The sequence below is a fragment of the Haematobia irritans genome, chromosome 3, assembly GCF_050003625.1.
Source record: "Haematobia irritans isolate KBUSLIRL chromosome 3, ASM5000362v1, whole genome shotgun sequence".
Classification (NCBI taxonomy): domain Eukaryota; kingdom Metazoa; phylum Arthropoda; class Insecta; order Diptera; family Muscidae; genus Haematobia; species Haematobia irritans.
Window position 1 is genome coordinate 159,926,211 of NC_134399.1, and position 10,455 is coordinate 159,936,665.

Sequence of the window (10,455 nt, forward strand, 5' to 3'; positions counted from 1 at the left end):
ATATTTTCTACTAAAATTAAATTTTGACAAAACTTTCTATAGAAATAAAATTGACAAAACTTTCGATAGCAATAAAATGTTGATAAAATTTTCTATAGAAATAAAGGTTTAACAAAATTTTCTACAGAAATAACTCTATGAAATACCTCTTAGTTGGAGAGAAATTATTTGCAAAATCTACCAAAACATTAAACTTTCTTATAAAATTTTGATTATATTGTATTGTATTTTTTCAATGATTTCTTTATGATTTGTTGTCAAATACAAGCTTTTAGATCCCTACCTATGCCTTAAGATTCTAAGCTACTAACCCCTTGAAAAGTATTTTTGAACATATTTTCATTGTTTTCCCAAATTGATTTGGGTGACCACAATGACCAACAAATAATGTCCACCGCTAAATGAGCTAAGCAAACATTTGTGTGTGTGTGAGCGTATGGACCATTTTGTTGGCTATTTCATAAAACCAATTGTCCATGACTAATGCACTGTCAATGTTTTTAGAATCTAACACAAAAAAATCAAAATAATAACAACATTATGTCCAAATATTTGAACAAGCGACAAATGGAACTGTGGACAGCACAAAAAAAGCGACAACAATGATTGGCGTCTATATTGGAGATTTGAAAACTAATTCCATACTTCAATAGGCACAATGCTCTAGCATAGAGTTTCAAATGGATTCTATGATGAGATGAGGTTCTATGTTGACGAGTAACTTACTTAATTAAATCTTTAATATTAATGTTAATTTCAATTTTAATTTTAATCTTAAATTAAATTTTAAATAAAAATTATATTTAATAGTAATGTTAATGTTAATTTTACATTTTATTTTAATTTGTAGTTCGTAAGCCAATTCTACCAATTTTAGCATTGGACTTTGAGAAGTCTACGACCAATATTACTGGTACGCATATATTCGCTGACATGGAATTTTAATTTTTATATTAATTGTAATTTTCTCATTAGGGTGCCACCGTGGTGCAATGGTTAGCATGCCCGCCTTGCATACACAAGGTCGTGGGTCCGATTCCTGCTTCGACCGAACACCAAAAAGTTTTTCTGCGGTGGATTATCCCACCTCAGTAATGCTTGTGACATTTCTGAGGGTTTCAAAGCTTCTCTAAGTGGTTTCACTGTAATGTGGAACGCCGTTCGGACTCGGCTATAAACAGGAGGTGCCTTGTAATTGAGCTTAACATGGAATCGGGTAGCACTTAGTGATAAGAGAGAAGTTCACCAATGTGGTATCACAATGGACTGAATAGTTTAAGTGCTCCTGATACATCGGGCTGCCACCTAACATAACCTATCCTAATTTTCTCATTATCTTTAATATTAATTTTAGTTATAATTTAAATTTTTGTTTTATTTTTAGTTTTACTATTGTTTTAAATTTCAATTTTTATTTTGTTAATGTTAATTTTAAATTTAATTTAATTTTAGTTTTAATTTTTCTTTTCTATTTTAATTTTAGTTTTATTTTCAATTTAATTTAGTTTTTTATTTTAATTTTAGTTTTAATTCCAATTTAATTTAAAGTTTAGTTTTATTTTTAATTTTTATTTTGAATATAATTTACTTTTAATATTTTTTTTTTGATTTTATTTCACTTTTTAAATTTTAATTTAAATTTTTGTTTTTTTTTTTATTTTTTTTATAATTTTTATTTTTTAATATTAATATTAATTTTAGTTTTAATTTTAATGTTACTATTAATTTTAAATTTATTATTATTATAATTTTTCAATTTTAATGTTCGTAAATGCATACGATCAATTCGAGCATTGAACTTTGTGAAATCTACGACCAATATTTCGCTGACATGATTTTTTTTATTTTAATTGTAATTTTATCATTATTCTTAATTTGATATTTTTTTTGCTTAATGTTTATTTTAATAGTAATATTAATATTAATTTAAATTTGAATTTTTTTTTTTTAATTTTAGTTTTATTTTAATTTTTAACGTAAATGTGTTAATTTTAACTTAAATTTTGAGTTTGTATTATTTTATTTTAATTTTAGTTTTAATTTAAATTTTAGTTTTATTCTTAATTTTAAATATAATTTATTTTAGATTTAATTTTTATTTTTCTTATTTTTAGTTATTTTTAATTTATTTTTTATTGTTATATTAATTTTGTTTTTAATTTCAATTTTATTTTAATTTGTGTTTTTTTGTGAAGTTTACGACCAATATCTCGCTGACATGATTTTATTTTTATTTTAATTGTAATTTTATCATTATCCTTAATTTTATATTTTTTGCTTAGTTTTTATTTTAATATTAATTTTAATTTCAAATTTTATTTTAATTTTAGTTTAATTTTTAACGTAAAGGTGTTAATTTTAAATTAAATTTTGATTTTGTATTATTTTATTTTAATTTTAATTTAAATTTTAGTTTTATTTTTAATTTTAAATATAATTTAATTTTAGATTTAATTTTTATTTTATTTATTTTTATTTAATTTTCTTATTTTTAGTTATTTGTAATTTATTTTTTATTTTTATATTAATTTTGTTTATGTTTTTAATTTTAATTTCAATTTTATTTTAATTTGTGTTTTTTTGGTCTTTTCTCTTTCAAATAAATATAAATTTCAAGCTTAACAAAATATTGATATTTATTTTAATTATCATTTTAAATTTATTTATTTTTTTTAATTTTAATTTTAATTTTGTTTTTAATTTAAATTTTTGTTTTGTTTTGTTTTTTTTTTATTATAATTATTATTTTTTATTTGTAATTTTAAATATATTATTATTATTTTTTGAGTTCTTAAACACATTCGACCAATTTTCGCATTCTATTCCAAGTAAAAAAGCGTCGCCAAAAATTAATAAAAAATGTAAAAATGGAAATGGCGCAGAAGTGATGAATTTAACATGGGCTTGTCATGGGACGTATATCTTTATTTGTATTTATATTCGAATTTTTATTTTATTTATTTTAGTTTAATGTCGAGTTTTATTAATTTTTGTTTTAGTTTTTATTTTAATATTAATTTTATTTGTAATTTAAATTTTTAATTAATAAAAATTTTCCTGTTGGAACCGGAAGTGGCGCAGAAGTGATGAATTTAACATGGGCTTGTCATAGGATGAATATGTTTATTATACCCTCCACCATAGGATGGGGGTATATTAACTTTGTCATTCCATTTGTAACACATCGAATTATTGCTCTAAGACCCCATAAAGTATATATATTCTGGGTCGTGCTGAAATTCTGAGTCGATCTGAGCATGTCCGTCCGTCCGTCTGTTGAAATCACGCTAACTTCCGAACGAAACAAGCTATCGACTTGAAACTTGGCACAAGTAGTTGTTATTGATGTAGGTCGGATGGTATTGCAAATGGTCCATATCGGTTCACTTTTAGGTATAGCCCCCATATAAACGGACCCCCAAATTTGGTTTGCGATTGCTGTAAGAGAAGCAAATTTCATCCGATTCGGCTGAAATTTGGTACATGGTGTAAGTATATGGTCTCTAACAAACATGCAAAAATTGGTTCACATAGGTCCATAATTATATATAGCCCCCATATAAACCGATTACCAGATTTGACCTCCGGAGCCTCTTGGAAGACCAAAATTCATCTGATTCAGTTGTAATTTGGTACGTGATGTTAATATATGGCCTCAAACACCCATGCACAAATTGGTCGATATCGGTCTATAATTATATAGAAACCCCCCATAAAAACCGATCCCCAGATTTGACCTCCGGAGCACCTTGGAAGAGCAAAATTCTTCCCATTCGGTTGAAATTTGGTACGTGATGTTAGTATAGGGTATCCAACAACCATACAGGAATTGGTTCCTATCAGTCCATAATAATATATAGCTTCCATATAAACCCATCCCCAGATTTGACCTCCGGGGCCTTTTGGAGAAGCAAAATTCATCCGATCTGGTTGAAATTTGGTACGTGGTGGTAGTATATGATATTTAACAACCGTGTGAGTTTAAATTTGTGGATGACAGTCTTTCGTAGAAGTTTCTACGCAATCTATGGTGGAGGGTACATAAGATTCCGCCTGGCCGAACTTACGGCCGTATATACTTGTTTTAATTTCAATTTTAATTTTAGTTTAATTTTTAACGTAAAAGTATTACTTTTAAATTAAATTTTGATTTTGTATTATTTTATTTTAATTTAATTTTATTATTTTTATTTAAAATTTTAATTTATTTTTTATTTTTATATTAATTTTGTTTTTAATTTCAATTTTATTTTAATTTGTATTTTTTTTTTTGGTTTTTTTCATTCGATATTTTCTCTTTCAAATAAATATAAATCTCAAGCTTAACAAAATATTGATATTTATTTTATTTTTATTTTAATTATCATTTTAAATTTATTTTTTTTTTTATTTAAATTTAAATTTTGTTTTTAATTTAAATTTTTGTTTTTTTTTTAAATATATTATTATTATTATTATTATTATTTTTGAGTTCGTAAGCACATTCGACCAATTTTCGCATTCTATTCCAAGTAAAAAACGTCGCCAAAAATTAATATAAATTTTCCTTTTGGAACCGGAAATGACGCAGAAGCGATGAATTTAACATGGGCTTGTCATAGGACGAATATCTTTATTTGTATTTATATTCGACTTTTTATTTTATTTATTTTAGTTTAATGTCGATTTTTATTAATTATTTTTTAAATTTTATTTTAATATTAATTTTATTTTTAATTTAAATTTTTGTTTAACTTTTAGTTTTAAGTGTTAATTATAATATTAATTTTATTTAAATTTAAATTTTAATTTGCATTTTAAATTTAATTTTATGTTTTAATTTAATTTAAATTTTTATTTCAATTATAATTTTTAATTTAACTAAAATTTTAATTTGTATTTTCATTTTCATTTCATGTTTAATTTAATTTAAGTTTTTAATTAATTAATAATTTATTTTAATATTAATGTTAATTTTTGTTTTAACTATGAATTAATTGTTTAATTATTAATTTTATTCAAATTTTAATTTCTGTCTTAAATTTAATTCTAACTAACTTAATCAATTTTTAATTAAGCAAAATTTAATTTATGTAATATTTTAATATAACTTAAATTAGTTAAATCCAAATTAATTCTAGTTTATCTTAATTTCATTTGATTTATTACAGTTTCAATATGACACCATACAAAAATTTATTATTTGCGTTCACACGTTTTCCATGTTTGTGGATATGTATGAATTTCATGCCCAATGTTTTCGACCTGCCACATAGTTCCACCCTGACACCAAGTCACAGGCCAATTTATCGAATCTAACATAAATGCAGCTGTTATGACATACGACCATTAAAGTTCGATTTCTTTGTTCATTGAAATGATGACAAATATGCCAATATTCCGCTATTGAATAAATGTGCGTGTGATTGGGAGGTAGGACTGGGAGTGCATGTGAATTAAATCGAATTTTAAGGTGTAACACGAAGTCTCTCACCTTCCAAAAATGGTAATGGTATGATTTTTGTCCCCTAAGCTTTCTAAGGTGCGTACATGGTTCAATATTTTGCCAAATCATTGAAATATATACTCCAAAAATATCTCACAATAATGGTTGCAAGAGTATTGAAAATTGAATAATTGCAGAAGGGGAAGTACATGATTTTGAAACATTAGGTTGTTTCTTGACAAGATTTTTACCACAATTGTTGTGGTGTAACCCATGAAATAAACTTCCGCCAAAAAGGTTAAAAAAATGGAATCCCTTGAAGCTCGATGGGATCTAGGTTAGGTCGTCCGTTAATTCAGATTTAATCAAGCTGAATCTTGTGATACCACAATGGTGATCTTCTCTTCTCTTTTCAGTAAGTACTGAACGTTTCTACCCAGCAATAAATGGGTAAGTAGTTGTAGAAAAATACTGCTTACCAAGAGTATTTGTACCATACCTCCAGCAATACCGTAAGCAATGGAATACGTCAGATTTTCTTGGCTACTGCCACGTAGCCTTCACATATTTTTCTCGCAATCTATGTGGTTTGCCCATCCGAAAGTAAACAAGATTTCCTTTTAATAGTAATTGGTTACCGATTCTGAACTAAATTACCTCCAAGGTTATCTAGGTTAGGTAAGATAAGGCTGAAAAGAAGATCCATGTTTCTCTGTCTCATATCGACTGACATATACATATGCCAGTACTTAGTTTGTGCGCTCTAATTTATTTTTCCATAACATCCCTCTTTCCTCTGTGCCGGATCCGGAATCACTATTCACTGATATGGTTAGTTTAGGTATTGTGGCAGCCCGATATTTCAGCCTCACTTGGACTATTCAGTCCATTGTGATACCACAGTGATGAACTTGATATGGTTAATTCTTCACTTATTAAATGCAGGGAAGTGACAAAGGTAGTGTTCCAAGGTCTCATCATGCTCGAAACACGCCCTACATGCACCATTCTCTGTTGCTCTTATTCGGCACAGATGTGCTCTAAATATAGGTGCCCGGCCATTATACCCACGGACCTCCTGACTGTATTTTTCTTATGTGGGTCACCCCATAAATAGAATTTTCAACGATGCATGTGGCTCCCGTGCCCATTTATTCAACTCGACCGGCATTGCCTCAATTGGCTTTGCGTTTTCTTAGTTCTAGGAAAGCGAACTAAGAAAACGCAAACTAGATCTTATCGCCAGTTCATTTGCCTTTACGTTTCCTCTTACTCCGGCATGTCTCGGCACCCATATGTTGCGGATCCAGCCCTATTTCGATTAATCGTTAATCATGCTTCGGCATTCCAATATGGTTCGCGATTGAAACGCAATGTATGATATTGTCTTCACTGCCCACTGGCAATCTGTGAAAATGTTCACATTTTGTTGCCTTGTGCTATGGATCTCTGTATGTGGATCCTCCACATATATGCTCAGTCCCGTCCTCACAGCCATCTTTGATACATCAATGTAGCAGTTGTTTTCTCTGGTATATGTTCTGGGGTGCCATTCTCCTAGGACCACAAACTTGTTTCAAGAGCAAAATTTTATTTTGGGATGGTGAACACTGATCATTACATATTATTACAATTTTAATATGAGCTAATTGGACATGAAGATTAAGGAATTGGTATTATTAATCTATTGAAAAGAAATGCCAGATACCCATCTTACAAGCCTGACTATACATATGTTTCAGTGTCGGCCAATCCACATTTCCATAGTCTCTAGTAAGATCTAGCTGGGTGAGATGATTCAATTTGGGTCTTACATGCTAGGTTAGGTTAGGTTAAGTGGCAGCCCGATATATCAGGATCACTTAGACTACTCAGTCCATTGTGACACCACATTGGTGAACTTCTCTCTTATCACTGAGTGCTGCCCGATTCCATGTTAAGCTCAATGACAAGGGACCTCCTTTTTATAGCCGAGTCCGAACGGCGTTCCACATTGCAGTGAAACCACTTAGAGAAGCTTTGAAACCCTCAGAAATGTCACCAGCATTACTGAGGTGGGATAATCCACCGCTGAAAAACTTTTTAGTGTTCGGTCGAAGCAGGAATCGAACCCACGACCTTGTGTATGCAAGGCGGGCATGCTAACCATTGCACCACGGTGGCTCCCTCTTACATGATAATTTCTTATGAAAATTACATACGGGAATTATTTTCTCCCAAGTTGAATAATTTTTTCACCACCACTGTGCATCATCTTCTCACATGGCTACAATCCCTTAATCATATTTTTTCGATTTCAATTTGTTACTACATTACTGCAACAACAAATCGAAATCTATTTTTAGAGGCATTGCTGAATTCACCTGATTGGTGAACGATCACGCAATATCTTGTTTCTTAGTCAACAACAACTACTGTGATAACTATTTTGAAACCGGTTTCAAGGACACAACAACAATTCTAACGACAACATCAGCAGTGTTTTGTTTTCCTTTACGACGGACTCATCATAGCTTATGTTTGTCGCAACCATGTTATTTTCTCGAAAATTATATATCTGATTTAAGCAACCGTATATATGTGTGCCGAGAAAACAACATTTTGCAACAAACCTGTTTTATGTTCACCATATTGGGGTGATCATATTCCCAGCATTCGTTGATCATGGTTTTGTATTCCAATACGTTTTGTGGCCTTGTGTTATAGATCCCTCACCTTCGATCCATCGGTGTAGCAGTTATTTCCCTATGGTATCTTTTTTGGGCTGTCATTCTCCCAGAATCATGTTAATAGTGTCAGAATGTCACACTCGGCAATTACGCCTCCGGTATACGATCATGGATTTTTACGGCATCGGTCACTAGCCATCTCTCCTATTATCCTTTGATGGTTCTTCATGTTTCGTGTTTTCGTCCATTCTCCAACCATCTTCAATCTCATCACAGCTATGACGGCTTCGAGTTTTATCTGAGCCTCTATAGGTCTTAAGTCCTGTATCATATCCAAAGCTTTGGTTGACGTGGCCTTCATTGCTCCCAGTTGTGCCAAGACAACATGTCGAATGGACCTGGTGTAAAATTTCTATGTTCAATATCCTCTCCATTGATGTCCAACTACATATACTCGTCAGGTTAGGTTAGGTGGCAGCCCGATGTATCAGGCCACAGTGGTGAACTTCTCTCTTATCACTGAGTTCTGCCCGATTCCATGTTAATCTCAATGAGGATTGGCCTTAGTACTCCCTCATTCTGGCCAAATTTAGATTCCAGCGCTTGTACACAGTGTCCAATATCTGTAGACTATCTCACAGGGATGAAATAGTAAATTTTTAAATTGTACCAACGAGAATAAAAAAGTGTCATTTTTAGCATCAAATTGTACCACATTTCAATAATAATGGAGTGGAATATAGTAACCGAAAAAATAGAAATTATTAATAAGCTTGTAAAAGGAAAGGAAAGTGATAGATATCAAAAAGACTTACTGTCAATATTATTGGAGCACTTGAGATGGAGAACTTCATCAGGGTACCTTGCACTGGCTGACACCTCCATTAGATTTAACTATAAGCTCCCACCGTCGCTTAATATTCGTGGAAATGAGTAAATTCATTCTTTGATAATATTCGTCTTATTAATTGAGTGAAAACAAATTTCGCTAAGGATTTGTCCATCATCGGGCAGAAGTTTTGAAGACTAAAGTATATATCTTCTTTTTAACCATAAAATATATCTTCTTTAGCTGATAGCCTAAATAGCTAGATTATTCTCTACACACAAATTTTGTTTTCTGGTTCAATCGCGAAATTAATTGATCCAATTAATTTTTTATTGGAAATGTCTTCAATCACAATATCAATTAAAAAATTAATTAATCCACTTAAAACATTAATAGATACTATTAATTTTTGTTTCAATTAAATTTTTAATTGAATATTTTTTAAAACTTAATTAAGACTTTAATTGGAAAAATTTTCTGTGTATTATTCTTATATTTAATAAATATTTTTTCTTATATTTAATAAATAAATAATATATCTTCTTTTAATCCATTTCAGGATATATAAAAATGGTCTATGTGGAGTTCATATTTGGTATCTTGCATTTGACTTACTAAGGTAAGTATCTAAAAAATGTTAACAAGATAATTTCTATTGGACGAAATTATTATTGACTGGGGACTGTGACTTGTAGGGCATTTTGAAGACGAACTGAATATTTCAAATTGTACCAAATAGGTCACTGTCGTACAATTGTACCGTGGTGCAATGGTTAGCATGCCCGCCTTGCATACACAAGCTCGTGGGTTCGATTCCTGCTTCGGCCGAACACCAAAATTTTTTTCAGCGGTGGATTATCCCACCTCAGTAATGCTGGTGACATTTCTGAGGGTTTCAAAGCTTCTCTACGTGGTTTCACTGCAATGTGGAACGCCGTTCGGACTCGGCTATAAAAAGGAGGTCCCTTATCATTGAGCTTAACATGGAATCGGGCAGCACTCAGTGATAAGAGAGAAGTTCACCACTGTGGTATCACAATGGACTGAATAGTCTAAGTGAGCCTGATACATCGGGCTGCCACCTAACCTAACCTAACCTACAATTGTACTTTAAGGCAGAGGGGTGTACTAAATTTAGTACAATTGTATCAACTTTTACATCCCTGCTATCTCAGTCCTCTCTTCGATGCGGCTATTTAACCCTTATACTACGTTGGGGTTATTTGATGACCATGAAATTTGTGCAAATCGAAAAATCAAATCAAAAAGTTTATTTTTATACCCTCAACCATAGGATGGGGGTATATTAACTTAGTCATTCCGTTTGTAACACATCGAAATATTGATCTAAGACCGCATAAAGTATATATATTCTGGGTCGTGGTGAAATTCTGAGTCGATCTGAGCATATCCGTCCGTCTGTTGAAATCACGCTAACATCCGAACGAAACATGCTATCGACTTGAAACTTGGCACAAGTAGTTGTTATTTATGTAGGTCGGATGGTATTGCAAATGGGCCATATCGGTCCA

At 30.6% G+C, this 10,455-nt stretch overlaps 1 protein-coding gene across 1 annotated transcript in view; it reads left to right on the top strand.

The window, feature by feature from the left end:
* The window catches only part of LOC142230682 (tRNA dimethylallyltransferase-like), a 225,458-nt gene extending 215,916 nt beyond the window's left edge, over positions 1-9,542 (top strand). Inside the window, exon 3 of the mRNA XM_075301316.1 lies at positions 9,483-9,542. The gene's annotated coding sequence lies outside the window, so the exon portion shown is untranslated. The remainder of the gene's footprint in view (positions 1-9,482) is intronic.
* Positions 9,543-10,455: the final 913 nt, after the last annotated feature.